The following is a 21,324-nucleotide window of genomic DNA, read 5'->3' as shown; positions in this document are numbered from 1 at the left end:
ATAGATAGGCGTTTCTGTGGCCGCAAACTAGACTCCAGGATGGTATGTTGCCTCCCTGGTGCAAGGGTCAAGGATGTCTCGGAGCGGCTGCAGGGCATTCTGAAGGGGGAGCATGAACAGCCAGTTGTCGTGGTGCATATAGGTAAAAACCAGGATGACGTCCTAAAAGGGAATTAGGAGGTAAATTAAAAAATAGGACCTCAAAGGTAGTAATCTCAGGATTGCTACCAGTGCCACGTGCTAGTCAGAGTAGAAATAGAAGGGTATTTCAGATGAATACGTGGTTAGAGGAATGGTGCAAGGGGGAGGGATTCAAATTCCTGGGATATTGGAACCGGTTCTGGGGGAGGAGGGACCAATACAAACTGGGCAGTTTGCACCTGGGCAGGACCGGGACCGATGTCCTAGGGGGAGCATTTGCTAGTGCTGTTGGGGAGGGCGTTTGCTAGTGCTGTTGGGGAGGGTTTAATCTAAAATGGCAGGGGGTTGGGAACCTGTGCAGGGAGACAGAGGAAAGGGAAGCAAGGATAGAAGCAAAAGACAGGAAGGAGAAAAGCAAAAGTGGCAGTCAGAGAAATCAAGGGTGTAAATCAAACATGGCCACAGTAAATAATAATTCTAAAAAATCTAAGAGTGTTAAAAAAAACAAGCCTGAAGGCTTTCTGTCTTAATGCGAGGAGCATTCGTAATAAGGTGGATGAATTATCTGTGCAAATAGATGTAAACGGATATGATATAATTGGGATTACAGAGACATGGCTCCAGGACGACCAAGGCTGGGATTCAACATCCAGGGGTATTCAATATCCAGGAAAGACAGGCAAAAAGGAAAAGGAGGTGGGGTAGCATTGCTGGTTAGAGAGATTAACACAATAGTAAGGAAGGATATTAGCTCTGATGATGTGGAATCTGTATGGGTAGAGCTGAGAAATACCAAGGGGCAGAAAACATTAGTGGGAGTTGTATATAGACCCCCAAACAGTAATACTGAGGTTGGGGATGGCAGTAAACGGGAAATTAGAGATGCATGCAATAATGGCACAGCAGTTATCATCAGTGACTTTAATCTACATATAGATTGGGCTAACCAAATTAGTAACAATACTGTGGAGGAGGAATTCCTAGAGTGTATACGGGATGGTTTCCTGGACCAATATATCGAGGAACCAACTAGAGATCAGGACATCTTAGACTGGGTATTATGTAATGAGAAAGGATACATTAGCAATCTTGTTGTGCGAGGCCCCTTGGGGCGGAGTGATCATAACATGATCGAATTCATCATTAAGATGGAGAGTGAAGTATTTGACTAAATAAAGGAAACTACGATGGTATGAGGCTCAAGTTGGCTAGGATGGATTGGGGAACGTTACTTAAAGGGTTGACGGTGGATAGGCAATGGCAAACATTTAAAGATCGCATGGATGAACTACAGAATTTGTTCATCCCCGTTTGGCATAAAAATAAAACAAAAAAGGTGACTCAACCGTGGCTAACAAGGGATATTAGGGATAGCATAAGATCCAAGGAGAGGACATATAAATTGGCCAGAAAAAGCAGTAAACCTGAGGATTGGGAGCAGTTTAGGATTCAGCAAAGAAGGACAAAGGGATTAATTAAGAGGGGGAAAATAGAGTATGAGAGTAAGCTTGCAAGGAACATAAAAACTGACTGTAAAAGCTTCCATAGATATGTAAACAGAAAAAGATTGGTGAAGTCAAGTGTAGGTCCCTTGCAGTCAGAATCAGGGGAATTTATAATGGAGAACAAAGAAATGGCAGACCAATTAAATACATACTTTGGTTGTGTCTTCACAAAGGAGGACACAAATAACCTCCCAGAGATGTCAGGGAACATAGGGTCTAATGAGGGGGAGGAACTGAATGAAATCAGTATTTGTAGGGAAATGGTGTTAGGGAAATTGACGGGATTGAAGGCCGATAAATCCCCAGGGCCTGATAATCTACATCCTAGGGTACTTAAGGAAGTGGCCCTAGAAATAGTAGATGCATTGCTGGTCATTTTCCAAAATTCGATAGACTCTGGAACAGTTCCCATGGATTGGAGGGTAGCTAATGTAACCCCACTATTCAAAAAAGGTGGTAGAGAGAAAACAGGGAATTATAGACCGGTAAGCCTGATATCGGTAGTGGGGAAAATGCTAGAGTCCATTCTAAAAGATGTAATAGCAGAGCACTTGGAAAACAGTGACAGAATCGGACAAATTCAACATGGATTTACAAAAGGTAAATCATGCTTGACTAATCAACTGGAATTTTTTGAGGATGTAACTGGTAGGATAGATAAGGGAGAACCAGTGGATATGGTGTATTTGGACTTTCAGAAGGCTTTCGATAAGGTCCCGCATAAGAGATTAGCATGTAAAGTTAAAGCACATGGGACTGGGGGTAAGGTACTGACTTGGATAGAGAACTGGTTGGCAGACAGGAAGCAAAGAGTTGGAATAAACGGGTCTTTTTCCGAGTGGCAGACAGTGACTAGTGGGGTACTGCAGGGATCGATGCTAGGATCCCAGTTATTCACAGTATATATTAATGATCTAGACAAGGGAACTAGATGTAATATCTCCAAGTTTGCAGACGACACAAAGCTGGGTGGGCGTGTGCACTGTGAGGAGGATGCAGAGAAACTCCAGTATGATTTGGACAGGTTGGGTGATTGGGCAGATGCAGTATAATGTGGATAAATGCGAGGTTATCCACTTTGGTGGCAAAAACAGGAAGGCAGTCCTTGTGCACCAGTCACTGAAGGTAAGCATGCAGGTGCAGCAGGCGGTTAAGAAGGCAAATGGTATGTTGGCCTTCATAGCGAGAGGATTTGAGTACAGGAGCAAGGATGTCTTGCTGCAGTTGTACAGGGCCTTGGGGAGACCACACCTTGAGTATTGTGTGCAGTTTTGGTCACCTTATCTGAGGAAGGATGTTCTTGCCATGGAGGGAGTGCAGCAAAGATTCACCAGGCTGATACCTAGGATGGCAGGAATGACGTATGAAGAGAGATTGGGTCGATTGGGCTTGTATTCGCTAGAGAATGAGAGTGGATCTCATTGAAACTTATAAAATTCTAACAGGACTAGACAGACTAGATGCAGGAAGGATGTTCCCGATGGTGGGGAAGTCCAGAACCAGAGTCTAAGGGTAAGGAGTAAGCCATTTAGGACTGAGATGAGGAGGAATTTCTTCAACCAGAGAGTGGTGAACCTGTGGAATTCTCTACCACAGAAGGCAGCTGAGGCCAATTCATTAAATATATTCAAGAAGATGTTAATATTTCTTAAGGCTAAAGGGATCAAGGGATATGGGGAGAAAGCAGGGACAGGGTACTAAATTTGGATGATCAGCCAGGATCTCATTAAATGGCGGAACAGGCTCAAGAGGCCGAATGGCCTACTCCTGCTCCTATCTTCTATGTTTCTAGTGCACTCCTTTGTTTGTACGCTGTCCCTTCCTGACACATTATGGTTATCCTTACCCCAATCACTTTCCTGCACTGCTTCCATGTCTTTTCTCTTCAGCATTCTAGATTTCTCTCCACCAGGACACCCCCCCCCTTATTTATTTAGGGCACATGGAATTGGGGGCAATATACTAGCATAGATTGAGAATTGGTTAGCAGACAGAAAACAAAGAGTAGGGTTAAACGGGTCTTTTTCAGGATGGCAGGCTGTGACTAGTGGGGTACCGCAAGGATCGGTGCTTGGGCCCCAGCTATTCACAATCTATAGCAATGATTTGGATGAGGGGACTAAATGTAACATTTCCAAATTTGCTGATGATACAAAGCTAGGTGGCAGTGTCAGTTGTGAAGAGGATGTGAAGAGGCTTCAAGGGATCTCGACAGGCTCAGTGAGTGGGCGAGAACATGGCAGATGGAATATAATGTGGATAAATGTGAAGTTATCCACTTTGGTAGAAAAAAACAGAAAGGCAGAGTATTTCCTAAATGGTGAAAGATTGGGGAATGCAGATGCTCAAAGGGACCTGGGTGTCCTTGTACATGAGTCACTGAAAGTGAATGTGTAGGTGCAGCGAGCCATTAGGAAGGCAAATGGTATGCTGGCCTTCATTACAAGAGGATTTGAGTACAGGAGTAAAGAAGTCTTACTCCAATTATATAGGGCCTTGTTGAGACCACACCTGGAGCACTGTGTACAATTTTGGTCTCCTTACCTAAGGAAGGTATACTTGCCATAGAGGGAGTGCAACGAAGGTTCACGAGATTGATTCCTGGGATGGCGGGACTGTCATATGAGAAGAGATTGAGTAAACTAGGCCTGTATTCTCTTGAATTCAGAAGAATGAGAGGGGATCTCATTGAAGCATACAAAATTATTACAGGGCTTGACGGGGTGGATGCTGGGAGAATGTTTCCATTGGCTGGGGGAGTCCAGAACCAGGGGCCACAGCCTCAGGATAAAGGGTAGGCCATTCAGGACTGAGATGAGAAGAAATTTCTTCACAGAGGGTGGTGAATCTTTGGAATTCTCTACCCCAGAGGGCTGTGGAGGCTCAGTCATTGGGTATATTCAAAACAGAAGTCAACAGATTTCTGACTAGAAAAGGCATCAAGGGATATGGCGATAGGGCCGGTGAATGGAGTTGAGGCAGAAGATCTCATTGAATGGCGGAGCAGGCTCGAAGGGCCGAATCCTGCTCCTATTTATGTTCTTATGTTACGTTTAAAGCCCTATCTACCTCTCTAGTTATTCGATGGAACTCTGGTCCCAGCATGGTTCAGGTGTAGTCTGTCCCAACGGAACAGCTCTCTCTTTCCCCAGTACTGGTGCCAGTGCCCCATGAATCGAAACCCACTTCTCCCACACCAATCTTTGAGCCACGCATTCATCTCCCTGATCCTATTGACCCTATGCCAATTTGCTCATGGCTCCGGTAATAATCCAGAGGTTATGACCTTTGTGGTTCTGCTTTTTAATATTCAGTGGTTTTTTAAACTCTAAAAAGGGAAGCTGCTATGACAGAAAACAAAGTGCTGATTGCACATCTATGCTTCCTTTTATTTATAATAGAATTCCAAAATGTTGTTATTCGCAGTGGAAAACCTGACGTGTTTTTTTTTAAGGAAGGATGTCAAAGCTTGGGAGAGGGTGCAGAGGAGATTTACTAGAATGATACCAGGGATGAGGGAATTCAGTTACGTGGCGAGATTGCAGATTCTGAGATTGTTCTCCATAGAGCAGAGAAGGTCAAGTGGAGATTTAATAGAGGTGTACAAAATCATGAGGGGGTTTAGATAGAATAGATAGGGGGAAACTGTCTCCACTGGCAGGAGGGTCGCTAACCAGAGGACATAGATTTAAGATAATCGACTAAAGAACCAGAGGGGAGATGAGGAGAATCTTTTTTACACTGCGTGTTATGATGATCTGGAATGCACTGCCTGAAAGGGTGGTGGAAGCAGATTCAATAGTAATAGTAATAACAGGGCTATGGGGAAAGAGTTGGGAGTGGGACTAATTGGAGAGCTCTTTCAAAGAGCCCGCACAAGCACGATGGGCCAAATGGCCGCCTTCTGTGCTCTGCGAGTCTAATGCACCACCATACAAGCCAAAAGGTTCCAGGTTCAATCTCCAGTCTCTGCTGATCGACCAGGCAGTAATCGAGGTATCAGGGTGCTACAATTGGCTTTCAGCACCCCTATGGTAAGATGGGAAGTGGTTGACTGGGGGGTGGGGGTGGAGATTAACCAGTGCTCCCATTCCTAACTGTTATCCAGTGACCCCTGCCTGAACTGAGCCATGTGTGGGTGCGTGGTGAGGACAATATCGGATTCCACTGTAATGCTTCGCACAGTTGTAAAAGGCTGCCACTACCAACAATCAGTGTCCAGCCACCAACAGAGGCCTCTAAATGCCCATGGTACTGTCATCATCATTGTTCATTCTTTGATATTGAAGACAGCAGAATATCTTCTCATTTTTTGCAGTGAGTTTTTTGATGATTGATGAGACCTATTGGACAGTAGATCCAGGGCCTGATAATCTACATAGAGTCATAGAGTTATACAGCACGGATAGAGGCCCTTCGGCCCATCGTGTCCGCGCCGGCCATCACGCCCTGTCTAATCTAATCCCATATTCCAGCATTTGGTCCGTAGCCTTGTATGCTATGGCATTTCAAGTGCTCATCCAAATGCTTCTTGAATGTTGTGAGGGTTCCAGCCTCCACAACCCTTTCGGGCAGTGAGTTCCAGACTCCAACCACCCTCTGGGTGAAAAAGTTCTTTCTCAAATCCCCTCTAAACCTCCCGCCCTTCACCTTGAATCTATGCCCCCTAGTTATTGACCCTTCTACTAAGGGAAAAAGCTCCTTAGTATCCATCCTATCTATGCCCCTCATAATTTTGTACACCTCAATCATGTCCCCCCTCAGCCTCCTCTGCTCCAAGGAAAACAAACCCAATCTGCCCAGTCTCTCTTCATAGCTGAAGTGTTCCAGCCCTGGTAGCATCCTGGTGAATCTCCTCTGCACCCTCTCCAAAGCTATCACATCCTTCCTGTAGTGTGGCGACCAGAACTGCACACAGTATTCCAGCTGTGGCCTAACCAGTGTTTTATACAGCTCCATCATAACCTCCTTGCTCTTATATTCTATGCCTCGGCTAATGAAGGCAAGTATCCCATATGCCTTTTTTACCACCTTATCTACCTGTTCCGCCACCTTCAGGGATCTGTGTACTTGCACACCCAGAACCCTCTGACCCTCCGTCTTGCCTAGGGTCTTACCATTCATTGTGTATTCCCTTGCCTTGTTAGTCCCCCCAAAGTGCATCACCTCGCACTTTTCCGGGTTAAATTCCATTTGCCACTGTTCCACCCATCTGACCAACCCATCGATATCGTCCTGCAGACTGAGACTACCCTCCTCGCTATTTACCACCCTACCAATTTTTGTATCATCCGCGAACTTACTGATCATACCTTTTACATTCATATCCAAGTCATTAATATAGACCACAAACAGCAAGGGACCCAGCACCGATCCCTGTGGTACCCCACTGGCCACAGGCTTCCAGTCACAAAAACAACCTTCGACCATCACCCTCTGCCTTCTGCCACTAAGCCAGTTTTTTATCCAACGTGCCAAGGCACCCTGGATTCCATGGGCTCTTACCTTCTTGACCAGTCTCCTGTGCGGGACTTTATCGAAGGCCTTACTGAAATCCATGTATACCACATCCACTGCATTGCCCTCATCCACACACCTAGTCACCCCCTCAAAAAATTCAATCAAATTAGTCAGACATGATCTTCCCTTGACAAAGCCATGTTGGCTATCCCTGATTAATCCTTGCCTCTCCAAGTGGAGACTGATTTTGTCCCTCAGAATTTTTTCCAATAATTTTCCCACGACTGATGTTAGGCTCACTGACCTGTAGTTCCCCGGTTTTTCCCTACTCCCCTTCTTGAATAATGGAACTACATTAGCGGTTCTCCAGTCCTCTGGCACATCCCCTGTGGCCAGAGAGGTTCTGAATATGTGTGTTAGAGCCCCCGCAATCTCTTCCTTTGCCTCACACAGCAGCCTGGGATACATTTCGTCCGGGCCTGGGGATTTATCCATTTTTAGGCCTGCTAAAACCGCCAATACCTCCTCCCTCTCGATGTTAATGTGTTCGAGCATATCACAGTCCCCCCGCCCTATTTCTATGTCTACATCGTCCCTCTCCATAGTGAAAACAGATGCAAAAAATTCATTTAGAACCCCTCCTACATCTTCCGGCTCCACACACAGATTGCCACTTTTGTCCCTAATGGGCCCTATTTTTTCCCTAGTTATCCTCTTACCCTTAATATACTTATAAAACATCTTAGGATTTTCCTTTATTTTGCTCGCCAGTGTTATTTCATGGCCCCTCCTTGATCTCCTAATTTCTTTTTTAAGTATCCCCCTGCACTTTTTGTACTCCTCTAGGGCTTCCTCCGTCTTTAGCCTTTTGTATCTGCCAAAAGCCCTCCTTTTTTTTCTAATCCATTCTCGTATATCCCCTGACATCCAAGGTTCCCTGTGGTTTTTGGAACCACCCTTGACCTTTACGGGAACATGTTGCCATTGTATGATCTCAATCTCCCTTCTGAAAGCCTCCCATTGCTCCGATGCGGATTTTCCTACAAGTAGCTGATCCCAGTCCATTTTGGCCAGATCCTGCCTTATCCTATTAAAATCGGCCTTCCCCCAATTTAGAACCTTTATTTCCGGCCCATCCCTGTCCTTTTCCATGACCACCTTAAATCTCACCATATTATGGTCACTGTCACCAAAGTGCTCCCCTACTAGCACTTCTTCCACTTGGCCGGCCACATTCCCTAGAATTAGGTCCAGTACCGCCCCCTCTCTTGTAGGACCTTCTACATGCTGGCTCAAAAAGCTCTCCTGGATGCACTTTAAGAATTCTACACCCTCTGTGCCTTTCACACTCTGACTATCCCAGTTAATATTGGGGAAGTTGAAATCCCCCATTATTATTACCCTATTATTTGCACATTTCTCTGAGATTTGCCTACATATCTGTTCCTCTGTCTCCCCCTGACTGTTTGGAGGCCTATAGTACACTCCCAGCAAAGTGCTTGCCCCCTTCTTGTTTTTAAGCTCCACCCATATGGCCTCATTAGAGGAACCTGCTAATATGTCATCCCTCCTTACTGCAGTAATTGACTCCTTAATTAATATTGCTACACCCCCTCCTCTTATACCCCCCCCCCTCTGTCTCGCCTGAAGATTCTGTACCCCGGAATATTGAGCGGCCAGTCTTGCCCCTCCCTCAACCATGTCTCCGTGATAGCAACAATATCATACTCCCATGTGTTTATCAACACCTTCAGTTCATCCACCTTATTTGCAAGACTCCTTGCATTAAAATAGATGCCATCCAGCCTTGCCCTTGTATATTTGCCCTGTCTACCAAGCTGACTTGTTTTTTTCTCTATAATTGGCAGCACATCACCCCCTATTTCAGCTCCCCTCTGTATCCCATCCCCCTGCCAAGTTAGTTTAAACCCCCCCCAACAGTGCTAGCAAACCTCCCCGCAAGGATATTTGTCCCGCTCTGGTTCAGGTGCAACCCGTCCGACTTGTACAAGTCCCACCTTCCCCAGAAGCAGGCCCAGTGATCCAGGAAAGTAAAACCCTCCCCCCTACACCAACTCTTTAGCCACGCATTCATCTGCTCTATCCTCCTATTCCTATACTCACTAGCACATCCTAGGGTACTTAAGGAAGTGGCCCTAGAAATAGTAGATGCATTGCTGGTCATCTTCCAAGATTCTATAGACTCTGGAACAGTACCCATGGATTGGAGGGTAGCTAATGTAACCCCACTATTCAAAAAAGGTGGTAGAGAAAAAACGGGGAATTATAGGCCGGTAAGCCTGACATCGGTAGTGTGGAAAATGCTAGAGTCCATTATAAAAGATGTAATAGCAGAGCACTTGGAAAACAGTGACAGGATCGGACAAAGCCAACATGGATTTACAAAAGGTAAATCGTGCTTGACTAATCAACTGGAATTTTTTGAGGATGTAACTGGTACAATAGATAAGGGAGAACCAGTGGATGTGGTGTGACTAGAAGTGAGGCAGCTACGGGGATCCAGGAGGTAGTGTTGGAGGAGCCGCAGCCCTTGCACTTGTCCAACAGGTTCGAGGCTCTTACTCCCTGTGAGGATGGGAACAGGGACTGCAGGGAGGATGAGCAACCTGGCCACAGCACCGTGGAGCGGGGGGCCATTCAAGTGGGGGGAGTTAAAAGAAATGTTGTAGTGGTAGGGGATAGTATCGTTAGGGGGATAGATAGAGTTCTCTGCAGCCGAGAGCGAGAGTCCCGAAGGCTGTGTTGCCTGCCCGGTGCCAGGGTTAAGGACATCTCCTCTGGACTGGAGAGAAACTTGGAGTGGGAGGGGGAGGATCCAGTTGTTGTGGTCCATGTTGGTACCAACGACATAGATAGGACAAGGAAGGAGGTTCTGCTGAGGGAATTTGAGCAGCTAGGGGCCAAATTAAAAAGCAGAACCACAAGGGTAATAATCTCTCTTACCTGAGCCACGAGCGAATTTGGCTAGGACAAATAAAGTCAGAGAGTTAAATGCGTGGCTCAAAGACTGGTGTGGGAGAAATGGGTTTTGCTTCCTGGGACACTGGCACCAGTACTGGGGCAGGAGGGAGCTGTTCCATTGGGACGGGCTTCACTTGGCCAGTGCTGGGACTAGAGTCCTGGCGGATCATATAACTAGGTCCCGCATAAGAGATTGGCATGCAAAGTTAAAGCACATGGGATTAGGGGTAAGGTACTGACTTGGATAGAGAACTGGTTGGCAGACAGAAAGCAAAGAATTGGAACAAACGGGTCTTTTTCCGAGTGGCAGGCAGTGACTAGTGGGGTACCGCAGGGATCGGTGCTAGGACTCCAGCTATTCACAATATATATTAATGATCTGGATGAGGGAACTAGATGTAATATCTCCAAGTTTGCAGACGAGACAAAGCTGGGTGGGCGTGTGTGCTGTGAGGAGGATGCCGAGAAACTCCAGTATGACTTGGACAGGTTGGGTGATTGGGCAGATGCATGGCAGATGCAGTATAATGTGGATAAATGCGAGGTTATCCACTTTGGTGGCAAAAACAGGAAGACAGATTATTATCTGAACGGCAATAGATTGGGAAAAGGGGAAGTGCAACCAGACCTGGGTGTCCTTGTGCACCAGTCGCTGAAGGTAAGCATGCAGGTGCAGCAGGCGGTTAAGAAGGCAAATGGTATGTTGGCCTTCATAGCGAGTGGATTCGAGTACAAGAGCAAGGATGTCTTGCTGCAGTTGTACAGGGCCTTGGGGAGACCACATCTTGAGTATTGTGTGCAGTTTTGGTCGCCTTATCTGAGGAAGGATGTTTTTGCCATGGAGGGAGTGCAGCGAAGATTCACCAAGCTGATACCTGGGATGGCAGGAATGATGTATGAGGAGAGATTGGGTCGATTAGGCTTATATTCGCTAGAGTTTAGAAGAATGAGAGGGGATCTCATTGAAACTTATAAAATTCTAACAGGACTAGACAGACTAGATGCAGGAAGGATGTTCCCGATGGTCAGGGAGTCCAGAACCAGGGGTCACAGTGTAAGGATAAGGGGTAAGCCATTTAGGACAGAGATGAGGAGGAATTTCTTCACCCAGAGAGTGGTGAACCTGTGGAATTCTCTACCACAGAAGGCAGTTGAGGCCAGTTCATTAAACATACTCAAGAAGGAGTTAGAGATATTTCTTAAGGCTAAAGGGATCAAGGGATATGGGGAGAAAGCAGGAACAGGGTACTGAGTTTGGATGATCAGCCATGATCTCATTAAATGGCGGAACAGGCTCAAGGGGCCGACTCCTGCTCCTATCTCCTATGTTTCTATCCTGGATACACCAGGTTGGGAATCTTGACTCGTCAGGCGAGGCTTCCTCAGGTGGCATTTATATTCAGCATCAACAATGCGACAGGCCTCATTGTGGGAGGTGCCCTCATGGATGGTTTTTCGCCATGCTTTATGTTGAGCAAGTTGTTCCCACTTTTGGGCGTCGATTTGGCCTTGTTTCACAGTAGCTTTTAAGCAGTCTTTATATCTCTTTTCCCAACCACCACAAAAATTGCTTCTCAGTTGTCAAATCACCATAAAATATCTTCTTTGGGATCCGTTCAACAGACATTGGCACCACATGAATTTCACACATTAGTGCTGTACCCCAGCATGAATCACAGCCTTCAGGGTAGGAGAGAGCAAAAAAGTCGAGTGGGGAGGAAATTAAACTCTGGAGGGGGGGGGGCCGCGGCCACACCCACAACTACATGCAATTATGTTCCTTTCAAAATGACAAATTTGTCATGGAAACTTCACGCTGGTCACAATAAGCTTACTTTTGGAAGCACAGAGCAACACCATCTGGTGGATCAGCAGATAAATGGAATTCAAGGGCAGAATTTTTAAATAGCATGCATACGGCTCTCTCCATTCCCTAAAGATTTCAAAATCTGCTTATAAACCATGAAAAATGCTTGTTCCAATTTTAAAACTGTTTGAAAAGGGTCTCACTTCTGCAATGTTTCATAGACTTTTATTACTCAGCGTGAAGCACAATATGCTCAAGGGCACCAGAGTCACAGCAGCAAAAAAAAGGATGAAAATGTCAGATATACCAGAGAGTGTACAAACAGGGCACCAGCTCTATCTCTATTAGGGAGATGAGGATTCCCCCACCCTATCCTCACACTTCTCCCCCTCTCCACTCCCTTTGATGGGGCACAGTCCCACAGGTGCCACACGCCCTCCATTACTGCGCGCAAGTGAGCCTTGGCAGTGAGTGATGGCAGACTATTCGACCACAGGAGGCATTGTAACTGAGCCCAATCTTGTCCTCATCCAACATTCACACACGCGCACTTTCCAGCAGCGGCTGCGGTTCGGCAATCGGGGTGGGATTCCAAGCTGATTTTGCCCTTCCTTAACTCTGACACTGGGGCCGACTGTAGCACCCTACCACCATCCTGGAAGAACGCAGCACCAACCTGTTATCAAACATGGCACCTTCCTGATCTATGTGGCTCACTTGCACATTCATTCTATCTCTTACCACTGGCGAGAATTAGAGCATCTTTGCTCTGGGACATTTACGTGGAGGATTTGCCAAGCTGGTGAGCACTACTGCAGAATAGTTGGCAGCAGAGTATGGGAAAATTGTACGTGCGTACATAGCTGTACTATCGGTAGGGGGTTACCCCACCTCATCCTAGGTGCTAATTCCATCAGAAGACATTTTAAATCTCCAAAGTGAAAATTCAAGTAGCTTATGAATACTGCCAGAACTTCGAGACTGAATTCCTGCCCTAAAACTCGTCAATATAAAAAAAAAACATTTTTTCCCCAATCAAATGTTTATTCTTAGTTTCTGTAATGGCTCAGTGGATCACTGCAGTGTGATCACGAGCCAGGCAAACCAGAAAATCTCAGGTTTGATCCTCTTTCCTACATTACCACAGTGACTACACTTCAAAAGTACTTAATTGACTGCAAAACGCTTTGGGACGTCTTGAGGTTGCGAAAGGTGCTATATAAATGCAAGTTCTTTCTTTCTAGTTAGCCGACAACTTACATTTATGTAGCACCTTTATTGTAATAAAACGTCCCAAGGCGCTTCACAGGTGCATTATCAAAAAAAAACTGACCTCAGTTGAGTCAGCTAATGGGACGCTATGATTGATTTTCACCAACCCTGGCGTGAGGGGAGGGGAAGAAATCAGGTATAGCTCCTGGTACTGATCGCCACCTGATTGGAAGGTGCATGTGAGTGATAGGATTGGTTAGCCTCAGCTATAATGCGCTCCGTGGTTGAAAAGCCAACCTGACGCACAATGAAGAATGGGTGCAGGATAAGCATGGGTGGAGGGGGAGTAGGGAACTAATTCTCTCACAGTTACACAGCAGTCAAGCTGAGCACAGTAGAAATAAAAGATGGTGTCAATAAACAAGTAATAATGAGGCACAAGCAGAAATAAGGCAACTTGGGAAATATACTGTATGCAACCTTAAGAAACTTTGGGAGCAGCAGGCTGCCCAAAAATAAAACTATTTGGTATCGACTGTAACAGGGTTATGGATACTCGGGTGGAACCTGTTGGTAGCAATCACCTCCTGGATTTACAGATTAACACACATTCGAATTTGAATCGCTGATGGTAGGCAGTCACCTAGTTGCTGAGCATTTGCAATAAATAGCTACCGTCTCGTAACAGCACAAAGGAGGAAAACCATCACCCTGCGTCACTAGTTTGCGAGACTGTACACTTAAAGGTTGATCGAAAACCTACAGAGCTGGATTCCAGCCCGATTCAACAAGACTTCTCATCCTTTACAATTTCAGTTTCAGGATTCTGAGCCAGATTGAAAGCCATCACATGACACCCTGGATGATCATCTTTTTCCCTGTAACAAAACTAGAAATCCCCATTGGAGCGCTGCGCTGTGTCGTGATCACAACATCTTCTCACACTCGCAACCTCCCTCCTCTCACTCCAGCTGACTGTTGGGGTAAAGCCAGCATTTATACTACAACCGTAGCAGAAATCCGAAGTCATGGCCCCAGCTGAGCTCCAGAGCCAAGTGGAAGGAGAATCCCTCCTCCAGGAAGTCTCAGTAAGCTTTGCTCCAGATTTATGCTACAATTGTAGTGTAAACACAGCCACTCTCACTGATGGCTGCGAGGGTCTCAAGTGGCCTTTCTCTCTCTATCCTCTTCCACTCCCCATTTGCCGGTAAACATCTCTCGCTTTCTTTCCCGTGGCCTCCCCACCTCCCCCCTCCAGTGAGGGTGTTTCCTTCCCGACCCCTCCTCCAGCTATAGGCGTCACTATTACTCTCTGTCCCCCCAACCCCACGCCCCCTAATACAACATTGGGTTTATTTTTACTTATTCCCCCACCATACATACACCAATCATCCTGTCGGGGTCTCCCTTTCTTCCCCGCCCCCGCACCCCACCCGGGTCTCTCTCCCCCTCCTCCTGTCGGGGTCTCTCTACCGCCCCTCCCTACGGCCTCTCCTCCTGTCGGGGTCCCTCTCCCGCCCCTCCTCCTGTCGGGGTCTCTCTCCCCCCCCCTCCCTCCTCCTGTCGGGGTCTCTCTCCCGCCCCTCCTCCTGTCGGGGTCTCGCTCTCCCCCCCCCTCACTCCTCCTGTCGGGGTCCCTCTCTCCACCCCCCCTCACTCCTCCTGTCGGGGTCTCTCTCTCCACCCCCCCCCCTCACTCCTCCTGTCGGGGTCTCTCTCTCCCCCCCCCCCTCACTCCTCCTGTCGGGGTCTCTCTCTCCCCCCCCTCCCTCCTCTTGTCGGGGTCTCTCTCTCCCCCCCCCTCACTCCTCCTGTCGGGGTCTCTCTCTCCACCCCCCCCTCACTCCTCCTGTCGGGGTCTATCTCTCCCCCCCCTCCCTCCTCCTGTCGGGGTCTCTCTCTCCCCCCCCTCCCTCCTCTTGTCGGGGTCTCTCTCTCCCCCCCCCCGTCACTCCTCCTGTCGGGGTCTCTCTCCCCCCCTCCCTCCTCCTGTCGGGGTCTCTCTCCTCCCCTCCCTCCTCCTGTCGGGGTCTCTCTCTCCCCCCCTCCCTCCTCCTGTCGGGGTCTCTCTCTCCACCCCTCCCTCCTCCTGTCGGGGTCTCTCTCTCCCCCCCTCCCTCCTCCTGTCGGGGTCTCTCTCTCTCCCCCCCTCCCTCCTCCTGTCGGGGTCTCTCTCTCCACCCCTCCCTCCTCCTGTCGGAGTCTCTCTCTCCCCCCCTCCCTCCTCCTGTCGGGGTCTCTCTCTCTTCCCCCCCCCACCTCCTCCTGTCGGGGTCTCTCTCTCCCCCCCTCCCTCCTCCTGTCGGGGTCTCTCTCCCGCCCTCCCTCCTCCTGTCGGGGTCTCTCTCCTCCCCTCCCTCCTCCTGTCGGGGTCTCTCTCTCCCCCCCTCCCTCCTCCTGTCGGGGTCTCTCTCTCCACCCCTCCCTCCTCCTGTCGGGGTCTCTCTCTCCCCCCCTCCCTCCTCCTGTCGGGGTCTCTCTCTCCCCCCCTCCCTCCTCCTGTCGGGGTCTCTCTCTCTCCCCCCCTCCCTCCTCCTGTCGGGGTCTCTCTCTCCCCCCCTCCCTCCTCCTGTCGGGGTCTCTCTCCTCCCCTCCCTCCTCCTCCTCCTGTCAGGGTCTCTCTCTCTCCCCCCCTCCCTCCTCCTGTCGGGGTCTCTCTCTCCCCCCCTCCCTCCTCCTGTCGGGGTCTCTCTCCTCCCCTCCCTCCTCCTCCTCCTGTCAGGGTCTCTCTCTCTCTCCCCTTCCCTCCTCCTCCTGTCGGGGTCTCTCTCCCCCCCCCCTCCCTCCTCCTGTCGGGGTCTCTCTCCCCCCCTCCCCCCTCCTGTCGGGGTCTCTCTCCCTCCCTCCCTCCTCCTGTCGGGGTCTCTCTCTCCCCCCTCCCCCCTCCTGTCGGGGTCTCTCTCCCTCCCTCCCTCCTCCTGTCGGGGTCTCTCTCTCCCCCTCCCTCCTCCTCCTGTCGGGGTCTCTCTCCCCCCCTCCCTTCTCCTGTCGGGGTCTCTCTCTCCCCCTCCCTCCTCCTCCTGTCGGGGTCTCTCTCTCCCCCTCCCTCCTCCTCCTGTCGGGGTCTCTCCCCCCCCTCCCTCCTCCTGTCGGGGTCTCTCTCCCCCCCTCCCTCCTCCTGTCGGGGTCTCTCTCCCGCCCCTCCTCCCGTCGGGGTCTCTCTCTCTCTCCCCCCCCTCCCTCCTCCTGTCGGGGTCTCTCTCTCTCCCCCCCCTCCCTCCTCCTCCTGTCGGGGTGTCTCTCTCCCCCCCCTCCCTCCTCCTGTCAGGGTCTCTCTCTCTCTCTCTCCCCCTCCCTCCTCCTCCTGTCGGGGTCTCTCTCCCCCCCCTCCCTCCTCCTGTCGGGGTCTCTCTCTCCCCCTCCCTCCTCCTCCTGTCGGGGTCTCTCCACCCCCCTCCCTCCTCCTGTCGGGGTCTCTCTCTCCCCCCCTCCCTCCTCCTGTCGGGGTCTCTCTCCTCCCCTCCCTCCTCCTCCTCCTGTCAGGGTCTCTCTCTCTCTCTCTCCCCCTCCCTCCTCCTCCTGTCGGGGTCTCTCTCCCCCCCTCCCTCCTCCTGTCGGGGTCTCTCTCCCCCCCTCCCTCCTGCTGTCGGGGTCTCTCTCCCCCCCCTCCCCCCTCCTGTCGGGGTCTCTCTCCCTCCCTCCCTCCTCCTGTCGGGGTCTCTCTCTCCCCCCCTCCCCCCTCCTGTCGCGGTCTCTCTCCCTCCCTCCCTCCTCCTGTCGGGGTCTCTCTCCCCCCCTCCCTCCTCCTGTCGGGGTCTCTCTCTCCCCCCCTCCCTCCTCCTGTCGGGGTCTCTCTCTCCCCCCCTCCCCCCTCCTGTCGCGGTCTCTCTCCCTCCCTCCCTCCTCCTGTCAGGGTCTCTCTCCCCCCCTCCCTCCTCCTGTCGGGGTCTCTCTCTCCCCCCCTCCCTCCTCCTGTCGGGGTCTCTCTCCCTCCCTCCCTCCTCCTGTCGGGGTCTCTCTCCCCCCCTCCCTCCTCCTGTCGGGGTCTCTCTCTCCCCCCCCCTCCCTCCTCCTGTCGGGGTCTCTCTCTCCCCCCCCTCCCTCCTCCTGTCGGGGTCTCTCTCTCCCCCCCTCCCTCCTCCTGTCGGGGTCTCTCTCTCCCCCCCCTCCCTCCTCCTGTCGGGGTCTCTCTCTCCCCCCCTCCCTCCTCCTGTCGGGGTCTCTCTCTCCTCCCCTCCCTCCTCCTGTCGGGGTCTCCCTCTCCCCCCCCTCCCTCCTCCTGTCGGGGTCTCTCTGTCCCCCCCTCCCTCCTCCTGTCGGGGTCTCTCTCCCGCCCCTCCTCCTGTCGGGGTCTCTCTCCCGCCCCTCCTCCTGTCGGGGTCTCTCTCTCTCTCTCCCCTCCCTCCCTCCTCCTGTCAGGGTCTCTCTCTCTCTCCCCCCCCCCTCCCTCCTCCTCCTGTCGGGGTGTCTCTCTCCCCCCCCTCCCTCCTCCTGTCAGGGTCTCTCTCTCTCCCCCTCCCTCCTCCTCCTGTCGGGGTCTCTCTCCCCCCCCCTCCCTCCTCCTGTCGGGGTCTCTCTCTCCCCCTCCCTCCTCCTGTCGGGGTCTCTCTCCCTCCCTCCCTCCTCCTGTCGGGGTCTCTCTCTCCCCCCCTCCCCCCTCCTGTCGCGGTCTCTCTCCCTCCCTCCCTCCTCCTGTCGGGGTCTCTCTCCCCCCCTCCCTCCTCCTGTCGGGGTCTCTCTCTCCCCCCCCTCCCTCCTCCTGTCGGGGTCTCTCTCTCCCCCCCTCCCTCCTCCTGTCGGGGTCTCTCTCTCCCCCCCTCCCTCCTCCTGTCGGGGTCTTTCTCTCCCCCCCTCCCTCCTCCTGTCGGGGTCTCTCTCCCGCCCCTCCTCCTGTCGGGGTCTCTCTCCCGCCCCTCCTCCTGTCGGGGTCTCTCTCTCTCTCCCCCCCCTCCCTCCTCCTGTCAGGGTCTCTCTTCTCTCCCCCCCCTCCCTCCTCCTCCTGTCGGGGTGTCTCTCTCCCCCCCCTCCCTCCTCCTGTCAGGGTCTCTCTCCCCCCCCTCCCTCCTCCTCCTGTCGGGGTCTCTCTCCGCCCCCCTCCGTCCTCCTGTCGGGGTCTCTCTCTCCCCCTCCCTCCTCCTCCTGTCGGGGTCTCTCTCCCCCCCTCCCTCCTCCTGTGGGGGTCTCTCTCCCCCCCCTCCCTCCTCCTGTCGGGGTCTCTCCACCCCCCTCCCTCCTCCTGTCGGGGTCTCTCTCCCCCCCTCCCTCCTCCTGTGGGGGTCTCTCTCCCCCCCTCCCTCCTCCTGTCGGGGTCTCTCTCCCCCCCTCCCTCCTCCTGTCGGGGTCTCTCTCCCCCCCTCCCTTCTCCTGTCGGGGTTTCTCTTCCCCCCCCCCTCCGTCCTCCTGTCGGGGTCTCTCTCTCCCCCTCCCTCCCTCCTCCTGTCGGGGTCTCTCTCTCCCCCTCCCTCCTCCTCCTGTCGGGGTCTCTCCACCCCCCTCCCTCCTCCTGTCGGGGTCTCTCTCCCCCCCTCCCTCCTCCTGTCGGGGTCTCTCTCCCCCCCTCCCTCCTCCTGTCGGGGTCTCTCTCCCCCCCTCCCTCCTCCTGTGGGGGTCTCTCTCCCCCCCTCCCTCCTCCTGTCGGGGTCTCTCCCCCTCCCTCCTCCTCCTGTCGGGGTCTCTCCACCCCCCTCCCTCCTCCTGTCGGGGTCTCTCTCCCCCCTCCCTCCTCCTGTCGGGGTCTCTCTCCCCCCCTCCCTCCTCCTGTCGGGGTCTCTCTCCCCCCCCTCCCTCCTCCTGTGGGGGTCTCTCTCCCCCCCCTCCCTCCTCCTGTCGGGGTCTCTCCACCCCCTCCCTCCTCCTGTCGGGGTCTCTCTCCCCCCCTCCCTCCTCCTGTCGGGGTCTCTCCCCCTCCCTCCTCCTCCTGTTGGGGTCTCTCCTCCCCCCCCCCCCCATCCTGTTGAAGTCTCTCCTCCCCCCCCATCCTGTTGGGGTCTCTCTCTCTCTCTTTCTCTCTTTCTCCCCCCCCCTCCTCCTGTCAGGGTCTCTCTCCCCTCCCACCCCCCATCCTGTCGGGGTCTCTCTCCATCCCCCCCCCCATCCTGTTGGGGTCTTTCTCCCCCCCCATCCTGTTGGGGTCTCTCTCTCCCCCCCCCCCCCACATCCTGTTGGGGTCTCACCCCCCACCCCCATCCATCCTGTTGGGTTCTCTACCCCCACTCTCATCCATCCTGTTGGGGTCTCTCCCCCCACCCCAATCCATCCTGTTGGGGTCTCTCCCCCCACCCCCATCAATCCTGTTGGGGTCTCTCCCCACCCCTAAAGCTCTCTCGATGCGGGGGTCCCACACTCCCCCTCCCCCGGTGGTCCCGCTCTCCCCCGGTGGTCCCACACTCCCCCTCCCCGGTGGTCCCGCTCTCTCTCGGGGGTCCCACACTCCCCCTCCCCCGGTGGTCCCACACTCCCCCTCCCCCGGTGGTCCCCGCTCTCTCTCGGGGGTCCCACACTCCCCCTCCCCCGGTGGTCCCACTCTCCCCCTCCCCCGGTGGTCCCCGCACTCCCCCTCCCCCGGTGGTCCCACACTCCCCCGGTGGTCCCCCGGTGGTCCCACACTCCCCCGGTGGTCCCGCACTCCCCCCTCCCCCGGTGGTCCCGCACTCCCCCTCCCCCGGTGGTCCCGCTCTCCCCCTCCCCCGGTGGTCCCGCACTCCCCCTCCCCCGGTGGTCCCACACTCCCCCGGTGGTCCCCCGGTGGTCCCACACTCCCCCGGTGGTCCGCACTCCCCCTCCCCGGTGGTCCCGCACTCCCCTCCCCGGTGGTCCCGCACTCCCCTCCCCCGGTGGTCCCGCACTCCCCCTCCCCCGGTGGTCCCGCACTCCCCCTCCCCCGGTGGTCCCGCACTCCCCCCTCCCCCGGTGGTCCCGCACTCCACCCCTCCCCCGGTGGTCCCGCACTCCCCCTCCCCCGGTGGTCCCGCTCTCCCCCTCCCCCGGTGGTCCCGCTCTCCCCCCTCCCCCGGTGGTCCCGCTCTCCCCCTCCCCCGGTGGTCCCACACTCCCCCTCCCCCGGAGGTCCCACTCTCCCCCGGTGGTCCCGCTCTCCCCCTCCCCCGGTGGTCCCACTCTCCCCCGGTGGTCCCGCTCTCCCCCGGTGGTCCCACACTCCCCCTCCCCCGGTGGTCCTGCTCTCTCTCGGCGGTCCCACACTCCCCCTCCCCCGGTGGTCCCGCTCTCTCTCGGGGGTCCCGCTCTCCCCCTCCCCCGGTGGTCCCGCTCTCCCCCTCCCCCGGTGGTCCCACTCTCCCCCGGTGGTCCCGCTCTCCCCCGGTGGTCCCACACTCCCCCTCCCCCGGTGGTCCTGCTCTCTCTCGGCGGTCCCACACTCCCCTCCCCCGGTGGTCCCGCTCTCCCCCGGTGGTCCTGCTCTCTCTCGGGGGTCCCGCTTGCTCTCTCTCGGGGGTCCCGCTCTCCCCCTCCCCCGGTGGTCCCGCTCTCCCCCTCCCCCGGTGGTCCCACTCTCCCCCGGTGGTCCCACTCTCCCCCGGTGGTCCCACACTCCCCCTCCCCCGGTGGTCCTGCTCTCTCTCGGCGGTCCCACTCCCCCTCCCCCGGTGGTCCCGCTCTCTCTCGGGGGTCCCGCTCTCCCCCTCCCCCGGTGGTCCCGCTCTCCCCCTCCCCCGGTGGTCCCGCACTCCCCCTCCCCCGGTGGTCCCGCACTCCCCCTCCCCCGGTGGTCCCGCACTCCCCCTCCCCCTGTGGTCCCGCTCCCCCTCCCCCTGTGGTCCCGCTCTCTCTCTCTCGGCCTTTCCTCCGCCAGCTCCAGGCCGGGCGGGTTGTGAGCCGGGGACGGGCTGAGGCAGTGTTGGGAGCTGCCGCACGGACAGCGGCTTGGGAGTGTCAGTGTGTCTGTAAGCAGCAGTGCGGCGCCGTGTCCCTCCCCGCCTGCCCAGGCTGCGCTCACCGTGCCGCCGATGTTGTTGTTCAGGCTCCGGCCTCGGTCACTGGCGCCGCCGCGTACTCCGGACCTGCCTCTGCGCATGCCCACTGCGGCGCGCACCCTGCCTCTCCTGCTTTCCGATACTGCGCGCTCCCGTGCTCACTGCGCATGCTCGCCGACACTGCGCGCTCCCGTGCTCACTGCGCATGCTCGCCGATACCGCGCGCTCCCGTGCTCGCTGCGCATGCTCACTGCTCGCGTGCTCGCACTGCGATCCGTCAGCGGGGACATCGGCGAAACAGCTGCTTACGCAGTGTCCATAATAATCTGTAACCGCCGGCCCAATC

General features: G+C 54.1%; 1 protein-coding gene across 3 annotated transcripts in view; it reads right to left on the bottom strand.

Annotated features, from left to right (window-relative positions):
- Positions 1-21,108, bottom strand: part of LOC147121699 (rab GTPase-activating protein 1-like) — a 307,168-nt gene extending 286,060 nt beyond the window's left edge. The window contains exon 1 of one of the 3 annotated variants that reach the window (XM_085982145.1): positions 21,002-21,108. The gene's annotated coding sequence lies outside the window, so the exon portion shown is untranslated. The remainder of the gene's footprint in view (positions 1-21,001) is intronic. The other 2 variants (XM_085982144.1, XM_085982146.1) reach the window with 2 other exon arrangements.
- Positions 21,109-21,324: the final 216 nt, after the last annotated feature.

Source organism: Somniosus microcephalus, chromosome 3 (genome assembly GCF_052327205.1).
Source record: "Somniosus microcephalus isolate GS21.2 chromosome 3, FLI_Smic_1.0, whole genome shotgun sequence".
In the NCBI taxonomy this organism is placed as follows: Eukaryota; Metazoa; Chordata; class Chondrichthyes; order Squaliformes; family Somniosidae; genus Somniosus; species Somniosus microcephalus.
The sequence above is the reverse complement of the archived record's forward strand: the minus strand, read 5'-3'. Positions and strand labels throughout refer to the sequence as shown.